Source organism: Centroberyx affinis, unplaced genomic scaffold (assembly GCF_046629955.1).
Source record: "Centroberyx affinis isolate AG114_WGS23_722 - 3 ecotype Tasmania unplaced genomic scaffold, CSIRO-AGI_Caff_v1 ptg000774l_1, whole genome shotgun sequence".
NCBI classification, from domain to species: Eukaryota; Metazoa; Chordata; class Actinopteri; order Beryciformes; family Berycidae; genus Centroberyx; species Centroberyx affinis.
The window spans coordinates 69425-91587 of record NW_027279382.1 but is presented as its reverse complement, the minus strand read 5'-3'; positions in this window follow the sequence as shown (position 1 = coordinate 91587).

Below are 22163 nucleotides of genomic sequence, written 5' to 3'. Positions count from 1 at the left end.
AGCTCTGCCCAGCTACAACTGCTTGTAGGCAGAAGGGAGTGGGCTGTACAAAATCACAATCACTCTCTTTTCACCCTGCCTGTTCTGCTAACGTCAGTGCCACGCTCAAGGGAAGGGGGGTGCTGAGGGTTCCAGCAGAGCTGGTGCCCTGTTGGCTGAGACTGAAACACAGTGGAAATAATATTGTACCTTTTAAATAATGTCTGATATATTATTTATTATATTTTTTCATTCCGTTGTCCGGACAGGACTGATGACGCATCCATTTTCCATCCATTTTGACGGATGGACGGATTCATCACCGTCCATTCAGCCAGTCATTACTACATTTGTTTTGGAAAAAATAGCGGCAAACAGGGAAATTACCAAAACAAAGATAAAACGGAGAAAGCCTGGTATAACGTTGGGATGACTGTAGGTCAGTTTCTTATTTAATTTATACTGTATAGTCTTTCTCTTGTAATACCGTTATGAGCAAAGCTGTATATCTGCTCTCCCACCCTCGTTGGGCCGATCTATGGAGGAGAGGGCCGAAGTCATGTACGTACACTTTTTGGCCTCTGCTCCACAGCTGAGCGCTCGACATACACTCACTGGCCAATATAATTGGAACACCAGTTTTCCATAAAACGTAAAAGAGGTGTCACTTGTTTGTTAAGCAAAACCTGCACTCCCTGTTAGCATCTGATTATCTACACTGTTTTGTGACTTTCAATTAATGTGCAACTTTTAGATTATGGCTTGATTTTTTGAAGAGCATGACAATTAATCATAATTAACTGTTAATCATATTATTATACAATAATAATTTGTGAATCAAATGTGCTATCATGTCAGTAATAATTGAGTACAATCTTCAGCTAATACAGAAAGTCTTTGGTCCTTGAAGAGTGGAGTTGTACTTGTCTGCTCAGTGTGGATTCCCCTGAGTGGAGTGGGTAAGTGGAGTGAGCAACTAAACAATAACAAAAAAGACGATAATAATTGGACCATAATCCAACACTGCACACGACATGAGGCACAAACATTTCATGCTCAATTTCGATTATCTTTTTTTAATTCAGTTTTTCACTGGAATCCATATAGAGCAGAGGTTCCCTCCACAAACTCCAGTCACTGGGGACCAAAGTGTTAGTGTGCTAGTTTTGTCCTAGATTAGCTGGAGAGTATACTCACGTATTACTGGCAAAATGTCAGCATTTGATTTGTAAGTTATTGTTAAAATATGATTACCAGTCAATTAAGATTAATTGTCTATTAAATTAAATTAAGAACAGGGGTGCAGGTTTTGCTTAACAAACATGTGACATAGCCTATGAAAAACCTATTTATGTGTACCTATTTCCCGTTTATGATGTACATGTTATATTTCTGTGTAATCTCATCTCATGTTATTTTGTTTTATTTATATATTTTTTTCATTATTTTCAATTTGTTTCACCTGTCATGTTATTATCCGGGTCATGTGACCGCCTCCCATTGGCTGTTGCTATTATATAGGTGAGGCCACACCCGTGTTGTCTGTTTAAAGCCCTGAAGAAGACCTACAGTGGTCGAAACATGTTGGCTTTTTTAATGATTTAGCCATTACAATAAAGGATTTTTAAATATCGTCTTCCTCGTGATTATATTTTTATATTTGGAGTGCCTGGATTGTCCTTTTGTTTGAAACATGTGACAGCTCTTATATGTTTTGAGGGAAACTGGTGTTCCAATTATTTTGGCCAGTGAGTGTAGTTCTACCAGGAGTGGCAGAGCCAATGTGTTATGACTGAATGGATGGACAGGACGCTTTGATCAAGATACTGTATGTACTCCAGTTTCATTGTATTCCACCTATACTGTATGTACTCCAGTTTCATTGTATTCCACCTCTATTCAATGGAGTGAGATAGTTGTTCATGGCCTCACAAGACAGCATAACCACTCTTCAGGAATTTTATAGAAAGAGCCTATATCTGTAGCTCCTCCAGAGGACAGAGACATTGGTCTATACACCAGTCCCAAGAAAAAAGATATGAGACCTCTGACCTTTAAATGGGCCTTATTTATCAATGAGGTCTGTTCCATTGAGCTGGTTCACCTTGATAGACCTGAAAGATGCTCACTGAGGCACAGGAAGTTCCTACATTTTGCTTTTCAAGGGAAGGCATACAAATACAACACAATTCTGTTTGGCTATTCCCTGGCCCTTGTTTATCAAACATTCTAAATGTTCTCCTGTGAAGAAAATTTAGTTTTGTATACACACCAGTACATAATCAATGTTGACAAATTCCACACATTTTTCAATTTCAATTCAAGGTGCTTTATTGGCATGACAGTTCACAAACAATATTGCCAAAGCATGTAACAAGAGATTAATCATCAATTAAATTATTAAATAACCAAAAAATAAATAAATAACAGAAAAATTATTCCATCCCCTCCCATGTATTATTGTGTGTGTGTGTGTGTGTGTGTGTGTGTGTGTGTGTGTGTGTGTGCGCGCGCACGCGTGTGTGTTGCTGTGCCTCCACTGTCTACTGACTATCATTGTTTCTGTGTTTATGTCACTTGTGTTTCTGAGGAAACATAAACCAGCAAAATATAACCTTATCCAATTAAAAAACAGAACTTTTCACATACATTCACATATTATTATTCACATTTCTCATTCAACTGTGTGTCCCTCTTCCCTTAAAGTGTGACAGCAATCTACAAATTTAGCAGCTAATGCTGCATACTGACTTTTCTCCCCACACAGGTAGGGCAGTTTGAGAGGATCAGGCAGATGGTTGAACTCTGGGTAAATTCTGCCTATCCTCTCAAAATAGGTCTGTCTCACATGTTTGTATCTGTCACAGTGGAACAGAAAGTGACTTTCTGTCTCTGTCTCTCCCTGACAGCAGAATAAACACAACCTGCTCTCCCTGGGTTGCCAGGTCTGCCTGTGGCGGCCTGTTTCTACAGCACAGAGCCTGTACCTTGTTAGGGATTTCCTCAGTTTGCTGTTGGTCACAGTGGTCAGATATTCTGCCACTGTGTACTCTCTGTCTAGGGTCAGATAGAGTTCTAATTTGCTTTGTGTCTTTGTTTTTTCCGTCCAATAGGTGATACGTTTTTCTTTCTGATTTGAAATTATTTGGTTGGTCCAGAGAGACTGAGGATTGTCCTAAATCCCTGATGTTTGTGTCCAGAAGGAACTCTTCTTGTCCTTGTTCGAGCCTTATACTGATAGGAGTGGGGGTCGCTGGATCTGAGATGTTTGTATAATTTGATGGCTCGTTTCTGAATGTTGATGATGATTGGATACACACATTCTAAACCACCATGCTTGTGCATGTTCAGGATCATTTGTATACAGAAATGTTCCCAATCAACCATATAAACATCCCTTTAAAGACATGTGAAAAATGGCTGTTTATTTACTGGAATAATGGGAAAGAGAGCGAAGAAAATGTACTTTTCTGCTACAGAAATAGAGGTACTAGTTGCTGAGGTTGAGTCCAAACAAAAAGCTATTGTTTGGTTCACTCAGTGCAGGCGTCACAAACAAAAGAAAAAAATTGAGAATGGATGTGAGAGGGTAAGTGCAGTCAATTCTGCAGGACCTGAAGAAAGATCAGAATCAGAAATTAAGAAAAAATGGTTTGATCTTGAGGTTACTGCAAAAAAAACGTGTCAGTGGGACATTTGTTCGACAGAGTAAAGAAGAGCTCTCCCCTTTGGACTCATGCATTGCCAGCAGAGAACAATACAGCTCTCTCTGGCATCACAAAACAAGCTGGACCATCAAACATGCATATAACATACAAAATAATTTGCTTTAAGAATGACGTAACCTAACCATGACACAATTGTGTTCTTTAGATTAAAATCCAATTTGACATTAATGTGAAATAAAATTTCCTTAGAATTATATTTTGCAGAGATGGTTTGGACCCAAGACAGCACAACGGCACCTGGTGACCATTCCCCAAATAGCAGACCAAGCCTATTGAGGGGACCCCCAGATACTAGCAGAGGGGACACCTTTAGGGAGAGTGGCCTCCTATGTATCGGTGATCACGGATTCCGACAGCACCGCGATGGCCAAGACTACATCTCGCTCTTCTCAAGGATGTGCACATTCCAGGCCTGGAGAACATGGGAGCTGACCTCATGTCGAGGGGCGGACCCTTGTCAGACGAGTGCAGATTGCATTCTGACATAGTGAGCCAGATTTGGACTGTTCGGGAGAGCGGAGGTGGATCTTTTCACCATGAGGCAGAACACACAATGTCCACTGTTGTTCACACTGATGCCGCAGGACCATCCAACCTTAGGAGTGGACGTGCTCAGTCACACGCCATGGCCAAGAAAGCTGCTACTGATGACGTGCATGCAGGGTTGTCGGCAGACGTTGTGCAGGCTATCCAGCGCACACTGAGACAATCTTCATGCTATAAAGGTAAATGCTTGGGTTTCCAAAAGTGGCTTGGACAAAGGATTATTGATCCATTGAATTGCTCAATTGGGTCTATGTACTCAGTCCAGCACCTGCTGGAGAAGGGGCAGGTGCATTCTACTTTCAGGGTGTATACATCAGCGATATCTTTTTGTCATGAAGATTTTGGAGAGAGGTTGGTTTTGGTCACCCTCTCCTAAAACATTTTGAGTATGGGGCTAGGAAGAAACGTCCAGTGATACGTTCTGCCACCTCTCAGTGGGAATTGCCTTTGGTTCTCGAAGCCCTCTCTAAAGAGCCTTTTGAGTCCATCTCTTAAATTGTCGTCAATCAAAACAGCGCTACTGCTTTCACTGACATCAGCTAAGAGTGTGAATGATTTGTGCACGCTATACATCCACTCCAGTTGTTTACTGGTGAGAGGGGAATTGAGTGGCTCCACATTCAGACCAAACCTGTGAACCTGAGAGCGAGGAGAGGTTGTCTGACAGGTTGTCTAAACAAAGGCTTTGTGGTGGCATTTAACAAGCTTATGTGTGGGAGGGCAGAGACCTTCCTGTGGCTTCTACACAAAGTGTGGCAATGTCAACAGCCTTATTCAGTGGAATAAGTGTGGAGGAGATTTGTACAATGGTATCTTGGTTGACGTGCCGTCCCTTCATCAGCATTATCTGTTGGATGTGTCTGGGTCTTTTGAATCAGAATAAGTCATTAAGTCTCATACTCCCTCTTATTTTTTCTTAAAACAAGAGACACATTCTGCCAATGGGATGACATAACACTTGTTGAGATGGCTAAGATAACACTTGTTTCCAATGTAGTTTCACTTGTTTCAGGGATTTTCTAGAAATGAATGTGTCTATATCTTGAAATATATCAGAATACGACAGATCACTGCACTACTATGATACTTGATTCTACAAAATTCTTGAAACAAGTTGATTTGCATTGGAAACAAGTGAAATTACTCATCCCATTGGCAGATTTTTTTTCCCACTTGTTTTAAGATTAATAGACTAAATGCCTTGTTAAGATGGATAGGATAAGAAGACTGTTGATGGTCTTAAAATGCTGGATCATTAGTAAGACTAATCACTAGATTGTTATAGGAATCCTATTTGGGCATAGTGTTAGGTTTGTTCCCTCACCGCTGCTCAGCATTTAAGGAGAGGCCCAGACCATGACTGGTTGGTTGCACAGTTGGTTACAGTCAATCAGACTTGTGATGTGACATGTTGTCGGCATGTTAGTGTCACAGCAGGGAGTGTAGTGATATACCTCCTAGGGCCCCGTTAAAGGGCAAAGCCTGAGTGAAATAGAATGATAGTTACACATGGTAACCCTAGTGCTGTGATCACAGGCATAGCCCTCTAACGCGTCACCCCACTGCTCCACGAGTCCCTGAAGACATGGTAGATGCAGAATGATGAATAAAACTGAAATAAAGACTGTTTCGCCATCATCCAATTCAGTGTTCTCGTTGATGATACATGCAGCATGGAGAGAAGTGCACAGCAGAAGGAATGGTACAGCTCTCCAGACAAAGCAACATCTCAGGATCACACCACTTGCCTAAAGAACAAACTCTCTTTTCTGTTGTTAGGTTCACATATAATTACATGAGGACACAGGATGGACACATGATAGACACATACTGATCGATATTCTAAAGAAAGCAGATGTCCTAGCCTAAAGCAAGACATAGAATGCAACTTTTTCTCCACAAGAGTGTAGGCGTGCTTGCCTTATATAGGGTGGAGCGCCATAGGGTTGTATAGGCTCACCCTGATTGGCTGAGCATGTTCATGTGAATTTTCAATGCACTGAGGCAACTAGATGAGTGGTTAAGCCAATTACAGATATATTAGAGGGCTCCGCCTGCGGTCATAGAACTAGAGTTATGTGTAACTATAGCTATTTTCAACACATCCAAGTATGTTGTTTGGGACAACATTTTCAGCACAACATACACAGAGACACAATATTGGTTGCTTGTGTTTAATATATGTTGTGTTTAAAAGTTACACAAATGAATGTTCTCTCAAACTAGATACACAGATGTGTGTAAAGCAGCACATCCTTTTTACGAGAGTATCTGCAGAAAAATAGATAATTCTGAAATTAAATCACCCCGAATGAGAAGAAAATCCTTACCTTGACAATATCTGATGTCCTGCTTTGAGTTATCTTAAACGTATTGCTGCCCTGTATAATAGGGCTGTGTGTGTGTGTGTGTGTGTGTGTGTGTGTGTGTGTGTGTGTGTGTGTGTGTGTGTAAGAGGGGAGAGACAGTATCTCCAGATTATATAATTCCAACATAAAATGCTTTATTTGTCTATTGACTAGGCTACAAACTTGGCTGGTATTTAGAATTCAAATCACTTTCACTGTGGTCTATTACCTCTGAATTGATATGGACTGAGTAAGTCGGGCATAGTCATTACAAAAAGAAAAAGTCATTAAGCAAAATTAGCTAGCTGCTGTAAATATCACCCTATGAAATGCCACAGCAGGGCCCCATTTCACTTGAAACAAATATTACAGATAATGGCTTGACTAATACTTTGCTACACATGCACTTCATATACTCTTAATTTGCAAAATTCATACACCATAGAAATTGACTATAGTTAAAAATCATTTATGGCAATGGGGTATTTTTTTTATGATTTTTTTTTTTGGTTTGGTTTTTTTTATATATATCTTAGTGCAGAGCCACATTAAGGCCAAGTTGTCCCGTATAGTGTGTGCACTTTGGCTGGAAGAAAAATCCCAATGGAAGTGGGAGTGTGACAAGTCAAGGTTGTTGAGGTGAACCCTCTAATTCAACCGCAGATGAATCAACACAATTAAAATAGACATAGATGGTTAAGACGCACTTCCACTGAAAAGCAGGCTCTTTAGTAATGCATGCTTTTAACTCAAGCCATTTGGACACCTCTTAATGCAAGCGTACCATACTTATTACTCAGGTAGTTACTGTTCAAGCATAAAACAGCAATCTAAGTGAACTTGATTTGCACTTAGTGGAGTTAATCAAGTTTACTCTCCAAGACGACACTAAAAAATGCACCTTAGCTACATTAGGGCTAATGGATCAAATGGAAAATATTTTTCTCTTCCATGAAATGTAGGTTGTCCTCGGTTCTTGTGATGTTTTATTCTGGCTCAGACAAAGACTGAAGCATATATGCTGGCATCACAATACTTATCTGGATGTCTAATGCAGTGGTATCCAATACATGAATATACAGTTAACACACCTAACTGACTCTGTCTGGCCCAAAACACTCATCATTATATGCACTATAGATATTAGTCTATTATTGCAGTCAGAAAGCAATGTACCATAGTATCGCCTACTCATCCTGAACTGTGTAGCCTAACTGTTCTGTACAGTTACACAACATTAACAAAGTTACCAAATGGAAAGTAAAGCCTGGTAATGAATTATATGGGGAGGAACATTCTAAAGTGCTGAAATTGGAAACTGCTTATTAAGAAAAAAGTATTAGCTTTATTTTTTTATTTTTTTTACAGCACAGCACAAGTTATATTCATTCATCCTAATTTCTTTCAAATTGCATGTGTTCACATATTAGTTTAACTAACTGAATCATTTGTGTCTAACTTGAAATTCTCAGAGTATTTCCTTATCTGTGTGAATCATGGTTACACAAATGTTTCAACATTTGAATCTTAGGTCATTAAACTACATTATTTACTTGTTCTTTCTTGTTCTTTGCTTCATCGGCATATTGTATCTTAACACCACAGTGAGGCATGGATGTAAACATTTAACTTCTTAAGACAAATTAAGCACTGATTTGGCCATTTTCACAACGTTAATTTAGATGAAAATCTCTAGTTGTGGTCATTTACACTGTTATTAGTTCACAACAGAATAATCTACATTTACATTTACACAATGTAAATGTGTGTAAAGAGTGTGTAAAAAGTACCAAAATATCCTACTCCAGTAGAAGTACTGTACAGGGGCGTTGTGGGGGGAAAAGTGGGACTGACTACCCAGGGCCCCAATGCGGGGAGGGCCCTCGAAAAGCCTGGAATGAAAATTTTGGGTTTTTTTGCAATTAATAATTAGTGTCATAACTAAATTAAAATTGGCTGAATAAATCGGTTGAGAGACTGAACTTTGTATCAAAAAAAAAATAGTGGAGGCTCTCTGAGGCCCCTCTCACCCCTTACAAAAGGCGCAAAATGGTTTAGTCCGCCCCTGCATGAGGATTCGTCTCTAAACTCAGCTAATCGAGCCGAGTGACTGCTGATGCTGGAGCACCAATGTGCACTGTGATAGAGTCATGTGTTTCTCCAAGAAAGGGAAATCGGGGTACCAAAAAAGAAAAGAAAAAAAGCAAAGAGAAAGAAAGCAAACTGAGGGAAAACAACTGCTAACTCATTTCTTTCAAAAGAAAGGTGAGCACAACTAACACAGTTTAAGAATGGTTTAAGCTAATATCAGCAGTTGTTTAGATTGAAGGCAGTCAGCCAGGAATCGAGCTTGGAGCATATTTGTATTGTATAACATCAATTAATCAGTATCATAAATTAATCTGCATCATAGCTACAATGTCATATAACATTATATCTATCAACATTAGCAAAGCTTAACATCATGAAACACATGGCCCTCAGTTTCAGAAACAGCCACCGAGAGTGGAGCAGCGGCAGGTCCCTCATCTGTTACCAAGGACGTGAGACAAGGTGAGCTCATGAAGTGGCTACTAAAAGTTATTACAAGCAATCATTTGACATTGAGGTGTTGCGGACCTCGAGGTAAAGACAGTTCAACTTTGGAGCGATATTTAGCCCTTACCCAGTAAGCTAGCATGTTCGGTATCAATGGATTCATTGCAATCTCAAGATTCATATGAATCTGGCTCCATGCTAGGTTAAAAGCTGAACCCACAACAGCCTTCAAAAGACAGTACTGTTAATGCCAGATGATCCACCATCATTTTCAGAGGGTTAAAAGTAGGCCAAGTACACTGTTTTTAGGCCTACATGCTTTTGAACCACTACACTGTGGGCTTGGATTCTAAGGTAGATTAAATGTACTGAAATTGTACATACTGCAATGTATAGGCTAGCACTTATTGGAAAGCTGATTCTTTTTGTCTTCTTGTTTCTGCAAATACAACATGACTCTAGTGAAGTCTTGTTCAGTTGTCTTTTATTATGCAGTATAGTAAGCATTTTCTCAATGTAGGGGTTAGAAAAGATGACATTTTTTAGCTTTGTCTTATACCTTGGGAATGATAAATACTTAAATAAACATTAAGAAAATAATGTTCTCTTAAGCATGATACTCCAAGCAAACCTCATTTAACCATACTAAAAGTATCACACGGTAATTGTAGGCTACAGTATGTTGAGAAAGGAGGGTTGAAATGTGGTGAGATTTCAAACTGTGCAGACTTAAGCACATATCACAGATTATTATTACTTGTTTAAATGTGGTATGAACAGTTCATTAGTGACTACCCTAATAAGCACTACAGATTCATGTGTACAGTTGTTGGTGGCTCAATTATTTGTAAAAAAAAAAATTCAAAAGATGCGTGAGAGACATGGATCGAGAGAGGAAGGGGGCCCGCAGAGACTGTTTATGTATAGGACCCAGGATTTTGTGCTACACCCCTGGTACTGTAACTTTTACTTTAGTAGAAATAAAGTTACTGGTGTAAAAAGTCTACTGTCTAAGAAAACATTAAGCTCATTTAAAATGTACTCACAGTAAAAGTTATTGAGATATCAACAAATTGAAACATGAATCAACAGTTTAAGGATTTGTCACTCACTCCATCTTTCCCTTACCTATTTTTACTTAGCCATTCACTTCCCACCTCTCATCAACCCCCTGAGTCTTTTGCTCACCCAAAAGCGGTTCCTGTGGGAAGAGTTAATTGCACTTTTCAAAGTTAACTGCGTTTTATGTGGATGCAGTCACCCACATAAAATGCAGGTTGAAGACAGAATAACAAAGATAAAGAGGTCACATGAAAATATGGTTTGTAATTAGTAGGTTATGCACTGTGCTATGGAGAGCATGAATATCTCCTCCAACTGCATAATCAACATTTATTAATGATTTCTGTTTTTTCTCTCTAAATGCAGTGTTGATATTGCAAATCTTGTTTATAGACTATGAGGTTAATTTTGCTATTAGCAATCCTCATTGCCAGCAAGCCTAGCAAATTAGCTAGAAAACCATAATGCTAACCCTAACCAACAATGCAACAGGATGGATGCATTTTTTTTTTACTAGTGTTTACTATAGTCACTTACTTAACAGTGCTGTACTGTACTATTACTTAGGTTTAACTTATCTTAATGTTACCTCTTGTAATTTGTCCACAAATGTTTCATGACTTCTACTTTGCAACTTCTACATCAGTATTTGTGAATGTGTGACGAAGATTTTCAAAAAATAAAACCCAAACCATAGCCTGATTTTCACAAATGTTTTGACAGTTGTTCTTGAATACCAGCATTTGTATTTGTGAATGTGTAAAAAAGAAAATTTGTAATTCCACCTCAACAAGCACACAAAGAAAAATGACACATACAACGATTCTGCTTGAGTTGCTATTTACAAGTACAGCTCTACATGCAAAACACTATCCACAAGTACAGATGTTTTACAGACTTTTGAAGCTCTCAGGCAATCAGCCAACGGGGATGCAGGAAAGCAGAGGAGCATTGGCTGCATTAATGCATTGTGCTAATTCAACCCTTCCTGTGTACTCACCACTGGTTAATAGCAGCTGTCCTCCAAACTAACATAGACACAAGCAAGGCCACATGATGTTGCCATAGCAACCATCTGTCTCCCTCCAGTGTCTCTTTGTCGCGCATTTGTTATAATGCAAAAGGAGGGGAATTAGAGCTAGAGTGACTCCAGGCAGGCACGACTGCTTTTGTACAGGTTTCACCACATTATGCATAAAGGGTACGGCTTTCATTTGTTTTAGCCTTGTAGGCATTCTATGACAAATCTCCTAGAAAAACAGATTTTGACACCGACCTAGCAGTTTTCAGTGCAGTTGAGTCCTCAGAAATGGTTTCTGTATTTAAAATATGGCACTATAATACTTCACAGCTGCAGAAATTATATCTGTAACTCCCATATTGTATTTTCAGTTATGCATTCTTTCAGTTTAAGTGCCTCATGCTATGCTGGACGTATGCACTGCTCTCCACATTTCGCCCTACAGCTCCAATCATTAAGTATGCCAAGGTATGTAATGTAGAATGAATGTATATACTCACTCTCTCTCTCTCTCTCTCTCTCTCTCTCTCTCTCTCTCTCTCTCTCTCTCTCTCTAATAAAGGTCCTGCCATCCATTCACGTACCATGTCTATCATTATGTATTGTGAATCTCTGTAAGTTGTGAATCTCTGTAAGAATTCCAACCATTAAGTAGGACAAAGGTACTGTATGTAATGTAAAATGTATATACACTGTAAGATGTATAGAGACACTGCATCTGTAGACAAAGGGGCATTACTGTCATTTTCCATTCAATTTTCGTATAGAATCTTTTTTGACGTTATGAAATGAAACATCAAAACTATCAAATGTGCCCTACACCAACTGAAAATGTACAACTAGACTAACTAGCGAACGAGTGTAGACCAGCCAAAACTTAATAGAAATAGCCTATTCACCAATTTGAAAGTTAGCGCTGTGTATTTACTTTGATTTTCAGCCTCGGATTCACATAGGGCCTCCCAATTTATAACTCCATGTACAAACAAAGTCTGTGTAAAGATGCTGTCCATGGCCAAATTCTCAACAATATATCAGCTATCTGTATAATTAGCTCTGATGACATTGGCAAAATAATATTGGTGTTGTAATCTAGTTATTACCTCCGCCAAGAAAAACTACTGGCCCGATTTTCATGAAACTTCGTTCGAAGGGTGTAGCATGGGCCAAGGAAGAACCCATTAAATTTTGGAGCGGATCCGGATCCGACTCACGAACAAGCAATAATAGCACAAACCTTGGTGGAGGTCTGCGCTCTCCGAGTGCCCTTCTAGTTTATAGTAACATGTGGAGAACTGTGGGGGAGAGTCTTATTGTGTGAAAACAGATAGCATTGGCCCTTGGTACATTTTACGGACAGCCTCTCTTACAAGGTGAATCATATTTCAAATTTTAAACATCAAATATCGACTTGAAACTGAAATGTGTGCATTTGATAGACCACAGACCCACATTCTATGGAGTCATATAGGGTTCTGCCTTGGAGGGAATCGTTCAGACACTCAGCTGACACTTAAGGAACCAGACAGTCTCAAAGTTAGACAAAATATCAAGGTTCATGTTGTGTCTGTTTCTCTTGACAGTCTGGAGACAGGCCCGGTTGATGGCTCTCCATCTCGTCCTTCACTGGGAGGAATGTGACAGAAAAGAAGAGAGGGAAAGCAGACAGCCCTTGGAGGCAGGTCTCTCTGCAGTGTTCTGTTAGAAAGGTCACTTGTGCTTTCAGATAAATAAAACAACACCTGGCTCTTAGAGGGGCTGCCGGCTCCACGCCAATTCCTGCAGAGAGACGGGGCTCCCAGGTGCCGAGCACAGGAGCCACTTGGAGCTGCCTGAGGCTGAACATTACACCCTTTATCCTTAGGATGGGCTCACTGCACACACACCTGACTATAGTTTCTTATAAAAAAAACAACAAAAGAAACACTGTTCTCAGATGGAAAGATTATTTTGGTGCGCGGAACCAATGGAGTATGACAATCAAATGAGAACAATGTTTCTGCACTCAGACAAAAAAAAAAAAAAAATAATTCCTAGATTTGTCTCTACTTAAGTCTTTTATGAATGCAGAATGTGAAAAACACGCTCAGATGTTCTTTGAATGTCAAATAGTTATTTCTTGGAAATGGTGTTGGCAAAGTTCTTTTAAGTACAGCACTGACTGTATATTTGTCTTGATGAAAAGAATGGCTTCTTTACAACTGCCATCAGAACAAGACTGAATGCGTCTAACCTAGAGATATTCAAGTCAGTTTCACTTCTCACATAAATACAATTAATAACTCCTGTAACCATATTGAATTGGCTAAAAAAGAAAAGTTTTGATGCTGCGGAGGTGTGAAGATGGATCAAACAATTCCTGTCTTTTCTTTTTGAGTCAATGATGATGTGGGAGTCCAATATTTGATAAGTTCCACTAAGTTAAGGTAAGTTAAGGTAATTAAAGATCACTTAGAGGGGGAAACTTACAGCTGATGTTCGCAGATATCTTTAATGCATTCAGAACATCTGAGAGACAAGCACACGTGCAGACACACACATACACACACACATACATGTACGCACAGACACACACACACACACAGATTCACCTAAGATAGTCAAACTCACTAATCTCTATTCGATAGAAATTGTAAACATTGAATTACAACTAAGTTTTTTCATTCATTCATTCATTCATTTTCAGTTTTCAACACACACACACACAAACATACATACACACCTATATGATTGTGTAACCTCCCTCCCTCACTCACACACACAGACACACACACACAAATGACTGACTTGCAGAACTGAGGGAGAGTGACAGTTGTAGTGACACCACAGTGACGCACAATTTATTTCACAGCAGTATAATGATAAGAAAATCTAACACATAGCACTTTTCAGTCAGATGGCACTGCAAAGACTTAACCTATTAGTTTACTGCTCACTATGTCATTGTCATGGAGTTTGGGGCAATTCCTAATGGGACCACCCAGGCTGAAAATGTATGCAGTCATGCTTTGGATTGAAGTTATTTTTAAATCCAATTTGTTATGTCAGTTTTACTTTTTACTTTCTTACTTTATCTACTTTCTTCGTTTATCTAGCACTTCACATTTGAACATTTTAGGGACACAAGAATTATACTATTATAATGCAGGGATTTAAGGTTGTTCTGAGCTTATTCAATAGCTGTGGTTACATGAGCTATATTTTTTTCACTCTGAATCAAATCATTCCAATTGAAGATGTATGAAGATTCCCCCGCAAGTGTTTACATGAGCGCTAAATAAAAGGATTGCATGCTGTGCGTTTACATGCTCCACAGTGCGTAATCAGAATAAAAGTTTATGACATGCACAAAAACCCAATCCAGGGTTTATGTTTTTAAGAGATGGACCTGCGTCGGGCACTTGGCACCGTTTTTGCTTTACTTGTTGTTTCTGATGAAGCAACACTTTTATCAGAACAATAAACATCATTGACATCACTTACATCAAATGGGCGAGTGTGTGCAGAAAGAGTACAGATATTCCAACCAGTAGCTGCAATTACATGAGACATTTCTTTTTATTCTGAATGAAATCATTCCGAAGGAAGATTGCCACGCAAGTGTTTACATGAGCGCTAAATATAACGATCGCATTAAGATGTGCGTTTACATGCTCCACAGTATGTAATCAGAATAAAACTTTCTGACATGCACAAAACACCGAATCCAGCACTCTAGCATGGGCTTATGTTTTTAAAAGATTGACCTGCGTCGGTTATTTCTTTACTGCTGTTCTTTCTGATGAAGCAACAGTTTTATCAAATCATACGACTCCATAAGTGTCAGAAAAAGACGTTTTGTTTTGCCTCCGCAATGATTGGGTCCATTTGTAATTTTCCCCGCTGTAAACCGAAACTGGCCTGGAGAGGCAGAGTCAGGACTTGATATAAAGACGGGCTGCGCCGCCTACATCAAGCCTGAGCGCCCCGGGGTTAATAACAAGCACATCCATTCGAATCCTCCCGAAAAAAAGGGTAACGTAATTGACCTTACGTTAAATGCGTGAGCGTGTGCTGAAAGAGGCGAGATAAAGAAAGTGATCGGAATGAGTGTTTACATGACGACATTTTATCCATCGACCAGATTATGAAAGGGATATACCACCCCTCTCAAACGGAATGAAATTTCATTCGGATCGGCCAGTTTATTCTGATTAAGGCATTTATATGAGGCATTTTTATTCTGATTGGGCTACTATTCTGATTAAAAGGCTCCATGTAAACGCAGCTGATGAAAGTGATCCGAGTGAGTGAACGGATTATGAAAGGCTTAGACCAGCCCTCTGAAACGGAATGAAATTTCATTCAAAACAGGCCGGTTTATTCTGATTGAGGAGATTACATGAGGCATTTTTATTCTGATTGGGCTACAATTCTGATTAGTGGAGTAAAAGGCTTCATGTAAACGCTTATATTTGCCCTGAACTGCCCTAAAGAGTAAATGTAGCGTAAATGAACAAATACGAAGAAACCTCAGTCTGTTATATCTTTCTGAGTATTGATTCAGTCTCCATTGCCAAATATCTGTTACTTTCACACCCACTGCAAATAGCCTCTCTCAAAAGTAATTGATATTTTTCATCTTCTTTAGTGTAACACATTTACTATTGATGCCTCTTTCACATGTTTACTTCTTCAACTATTTATTTAATTTACCCACTAATGTCAAAACAGCTAAATCGAATGACATTCCTCACCATGCTTCACACAAACACATTACTGGGATAATGTCACTGAGGATTGCCCCTAAAATGTCAGGCTCTTGGACAGCTCTCCACCATGGTAAAGCAGTAGTGCTGAAAAAGATACAGAGTACAGAAGCAATATGCCAAGTCACTAAATCACTTGTGATTGCATTCGCAGAGACAGTTTTAATCAGTTTTACACGATAAAACAAAGCAATTCTGTTTGAAATTTCACAGGCCTTGTTTCATTTCAGACTGTTATTGTAACAGGTAATAGCCATAAAAGTTCCCCTCATAATTAGCTCATTTTTTGAAATTTATTCACCGTGCTAGTCTTTTAAAAAGTCAACTGTTCAATTCTACCCTCCTGTGGGAGACATGCCGGAATATGGAGCGAGGGAGGGAGAGAAAAAGTCCAGAGCGAAGGAGAGAGAGAGAGAGAGAGAGAGAGAGAGAGAGAGAGAGAGAGAGAGAGAGAGAGAGAGAGAGAGATCAGACACGTGAATTCAATTCAGCTGGCCTGTCAACCCTGTCATTGGAGCTGCCATGCATGTAGAGGCACCCATTCCTTTGTGTACAATCATTATTCTGGACAAGGCAAAAGCGCTCAGGTGAAAATCAACAGCGTGCAAAGAAATGAACGAATAACAAAAACCAAAAACCAATAATAGCAAGGCAGAGGGCGACCCAACAGAACAGATCATGAAGGACAATGTCTTTGTGTGTGTGTCTGTGTGTGTTTGTATGTGTGTGTGCGCGTGTGCATGCGCCCATATGATATATGAATAAATCACAAACAATGATTCGCATGTAAATAAGGCTCATATTTTATTTGATGAGCTTGCGTCTTATTAAAGAGCCTTATGCATTAGTGATTAATTTCATGGCTGTGTGGCTCTTTAATGGAATCCACACCATCCTCTAATTTCCATCTTTCACCTTTTAGAGGTACCCAGATACCTGAGATGCTCATTATTTTCTAATCAATCAATTATGATAAAAATGTCACATTAAAAAGTGCTGGGAGATACATATGAGGATAAAATGACCGCATTCCTCCGTGCTGAGATGACTGCGGCTATTCAAGGCTGTTGATGATAAAATATTTATTATATTATATACATTGACAGTCAAAAGTTTGGACACATGCATTTTTCTTTATTTTTACTATTTTCCACAGTTTAGAATAATAGCAAAGACATCAAAACTATGAAATGATACAAATGCAGTTATGCAGCGACCAAAAAAGTGTTAAACAAATCAAAAATATCTTATATTTTAGATTATAAAGTATCCGCCCTTTGCCTCGATGGAAAGGCAAAGGCTTTGGAAATAAATTCATACATAGGATCAACTTCACTATTTATATTTGTCTAAGAAACACATTTCAAGCATTTAAGCATAAGCCTTTAGATCAAAATGGCTTTAAGATAATGAAAAACATAGTACATTCAACCAGGTGGGTCCAAACTTTTTACTGGTAGTGTATATTTATTATAATTAAACTAAACCGATTTTACCTTTGGTTGGAGTTAAACGCTGACATGTTTGATGTGGCAATGGTTAAGGCTTGACTCCTAGGGGTTATCTATACAACACATTCAGTGGTATCCATGGGCACTGTGGTAGAGCAATTGATTGTGATCGTTTATCAGACTTATAGTAATTGATTGTGATTGGTACTCCTTGTTCGGCCATGACTGCAAAATCACTGTTGTGTGGCTGACTGTGAAAATCACTGCTCCAACTTACCGAGCCCCAATTCCCTCAGCCCATAATATACTGTGATACTGTAATGTCGGCCCAGTCCTGGTGAAAAGAAACAGTTTCAGCAGTAATAGAAACAGAAGAAACTGTAATAGCCATGTCAATGAGGCCATAGTCCCAGCTGGTTCACTTGGGATCCAGCATGCTCATGCCTCCAGCTTTTTGTGGAATATAGCACTATGATATGATTAAGACATTTTTCTCAGCACATACTGCGTTCACAACATACATATTCCTCATGTAAAGATGCATTTGAGACACTTCAGCAGGGTTTGCATTGGGACCAAGGAAGGGTAAAGCTGACTCCTGACTTCTGACTCTCTGAGAGGATGCAGAGGATAAAAATGGCTTGGGTTGAAATGATTATACCTTGTGGTTTATTAACACATATAGCTGTTTAATTCCACACCATAAATAATGCATCTGAATTTTGACAATATGCAACTTTGCCATTACCCTCCAGGCAAGCAGATTTATAGCTGGGTCCAGCGCTAGGCCTCGGCCCCTGCTGAACACATACGTTTTAATTTAATACTTCAATGTGAACACAGAGAATTTATTATCCAAGGGGACACTGACAGCACTCATAAAGGTGTAGACTCACTATTTAGTAATGCTGCGAACCAAATCACATACCATATAGCTTAGTTTGTCTATTTGCACATACCAGGAAGATAAAAAAATTACAAGAACAAAACATAATCATAAAAATGGCAACAACAGAGACAAAATAACCCAAAAGGCTTGTCCAGCAGGGCCCTTTTGGATATATGACACGTTTGGATGAGTGTAAGCAGAATTGCATTATACAAAGTCAGAGACACTCAAGGCTCTATTTCGGTGAATCAGTGACGCATGCCGCAAAGCGTAGGCAAAGACGCACGGTGTGAGCACAAATCCCCGTAATCCTTGACATCAAAATTGCATTGCGCTACTTGATCGTTACTCACACACACAGGCAAGTCATCAAAATACCAAATGGGTGCAGGCGAGAAAGAACAAAAAAAAAAAATGGTGAGAGCCTCTTCGCAAAGCCCCACAATCCGCCATGCGCCATCACGAAAATAGAGCCTTCAGAGAGAGAGGGGGCGAGAGAGACATACATATATATCTAAGATTATGTTTATTTGGAGCTTTTTTGCTTTTATTATGACAGTTTTACAGTAGAGATAGAGAGGAAAAAGATAGGAAAGATAGGAGAGGGGGGGATGAAGTGCAACAAAGGTCCTGGGCTGGATTCAAACCCAGAACGATCCATTGTTGTTGATTGACACAGATTGGCTGTTGCATGCATCAAACCTGTGACCCTTCAGTTATGGGACTGGCTCTCTAACCAGTAGACCACCCTGCCACCCTGTTTGTTTTCCTGCGTAATGAGTCACCCCCTCTTTCCTTTTCACACACATCATGAAGACCCAAGCCAGGGCATTGTGCCACTTGTGGTGCTGTGATCACTCAAACACACAAGTTTTGTTTCTCTTCATTTCATTGATTTGAAAACATTTGTTAACACAAATTAACTGTGATGACAAACACAGACACTACAGTAGGTTAATGCTAAATGTTAACGCTTTAAATATATTTTGAAGGTGTAAATGCAACAGTATGTTTGTATTGTTGTGATCACTGGAGCGATGTAGACCTGTGATTTGAGCTACAATGGTGTCTGAGTTGCAAAAATATATATATATATATTTCCACTTAGTCTTCTAATGTGTTTAGCAATAGTATGTCCAAATCCAAACAGAGTAATACACACACACACATAATTAATGTGTAAAGAATACTAGATCTGTCCAAATGTCATCATTATTACTTGAATTCATTATTATTAACCCTCTTTATCAGTATGAATCCTACTCTACACAGTTTACACGGCTTATGCACATTCAGTAGGCTTGACAGAAAAATAGCCTAAAAGTAGCCTATTTGATCTGTGGAGCTTAGCCTTAGAGACAAGGATAAGGGAGAGAGGCTGCAGCCACAGGCAGATGAGTGCACTGCAGGGGGCTGGAGAGGGTCCACACAGCACCGGGGAACACATACGTCATTGTTCCGGTTCCATATCTGGCATACCATAGAATAGATTGATCACTAAATTGCATGTAACAATGACATTTTGCCCTGGGATAATGTGTACTCTCTTTACTATGTGTGATTTCGATGAGGGGGCGACTGTAATCAGGCTGAGGTCTTAGGATTGTGGCTGGATGGATGAAGTCAGTGCGTCATGGACTTATGAATAGTGCAGCATTGCAGCTAGATAAGGTCTTATTGGATTACGTGCGAAACATATTGCTGTCACACTTTTCACCCCATCATGTCCAAATCGATGTTATTGTTCATCAGCCCAAACATAGTCGTAGTTAACAAACAAAGGCTCCCTCCCCTATAAGATCAAGTTGGTGCGGTCTCGATGGCTAGTCACTGAGCAAAGATTCTCCTTTCCCTTCTCTGTCTTGAGGCCATAAGCTCACCGAGCTAGAGCAGGATCTACAAAGCTGGGTTCAGCTTTGTTTAGCTACTGGTGCTATAGACAATGTTCTTGCTGATAGTCCTAGCTTCCTTGTTGTAGAATGAACACACAGACACACTCTTTCTCTAATGTGTCCTTGATAATTCCTCTGACAATTAAGACTCAGGGCATAGTCATTCAGAAGTCATAGCTTGCGAGGTTAGCTAATGTTTGATTGCTGTAGGCTGTCTTGAATGAGTAAGGATGAGACCCTGTGGGACATGGGAAGGAAGAGTGACAAGTTATATTTATCACTGATATCCCCATGAATATTTAACTGTATAAACCTCATCAGAACGGCATTTTTTTTTTTTACTAAATGAGGCTAACAACCAGTAGGCACATAGTGGATGTGGGGGATGCAGAGATATGTCTACTGTGCTTTCAACAAAGCCATATTGTGTTTTTTCCACAAGCAGATGCTCAACTTTGTCCCAGTAGCTACAATGTTCAGTAAGCCAGACAGTAAAAAGGCAGCAAACAATTTATTATTTTGTCAAATCAAGAAAGTAAGGTGAGTTATACTGCATTTTGTTAAGTCATATTTCAAAATAGATTGCATGTTTTTAATCAGATCGGCTTTATCTCTACACCTGTAGCTGCTAGCTAGCTGGCCACATTACCAACTATAACTACATACCACAGCTCTCTAGCTAACAATCATTGCATATCTTCTCAATTTATTCTCCAAATCCTGGAATTTATATTATTTTGCACTTGTTATTTTCTGCACTGTCAACAGAAAGAGCACAGAGCAGCAGGACATGCTGCTGATTTTTCACTGGCGATGAGCGAGTAGCTGGGATGGCTAAAGGAAATAGCTAAATATTCCACTTGATATTTATTCATTTTTAAAGCACCATGAAGCGAGTTCCAAAGAGGCCAAATAGTCAGTCCCCAAATTGCAGGTGTGTCAGTCACATAAACTACAAAATGATTGAGAGGAACAGTCTCAAAAACCATGAAAACATGCCAAACACAGACACACTGGATCAGCAAATAGGCACAGTGGTTACAAGTCAAAGCTCACCAACAGGGATAGACAAACCGGGTAGTTGCTAAACACCATTTTAAACACCATGACATTTCCCCATGAATTATGCAGACCCACTCTGGGCCAGTCAGTAACAAGTAATTAAACGTCATAGTGCCCCCCTTAGGCCAATCAGTGCAAATTTAAAAATACCAGAATGGAGCAAAGAGACACATCACTCCCTTAAGTTTTGTAAAAATCGAGTCTGTGTCCAGTCAACATTTTAGCGATTGGCCTTAGGCCAATCAGAGTAAGTTTGACAATGCCAAAGCGGAGCAATGACACGCATCATTCTCTGAACAGTGGCAACCCAGATATTTTGTGTGACGGATGGATGGGCGGATGAACAGACGGACGGACCAGAGCCGATCCATAGTCCCTCCCCTGAGTTCATCGTTGGGGACAACCATTTGTATCTCAGGCAAACACACAAAGGCACACACACTGTTGTAAGGAGCATAAAAGCTGGACCCTTGAGCAATGGAAAAATGCAATATGGTCTGATGAGTCGCCTTTGACCCCTTTTCCCATAGTACATCTGGAAGGGTTTACATTTGTAGAAAGCCAAAGAATGTCTTCAACCCACAATATCTGTTGCTATCTGTTAAAAGTGGCATTGAATCTGTGATGATAGGTGTGATGATTGCGCTGCATGATTATGTAACAGCCAAAGAATATGAGGCCATTTTATAGGACCAAGTGCACCCTAGGGCGTAAATACTGTTCCCTCATGATGTTCCCCTATTTCAAGATGATAAGCACACATGTCAGGAATGATGTAAAGTGCAAATTTCCATAGTAGATAGTAGAACTGATTGATGCTGTGTGTCACTGTATGGCAATAACAATGGGGCATCATATTATTATTAGTGTTTTGTTTGTCTAACCCCCCCCCCCCCCCC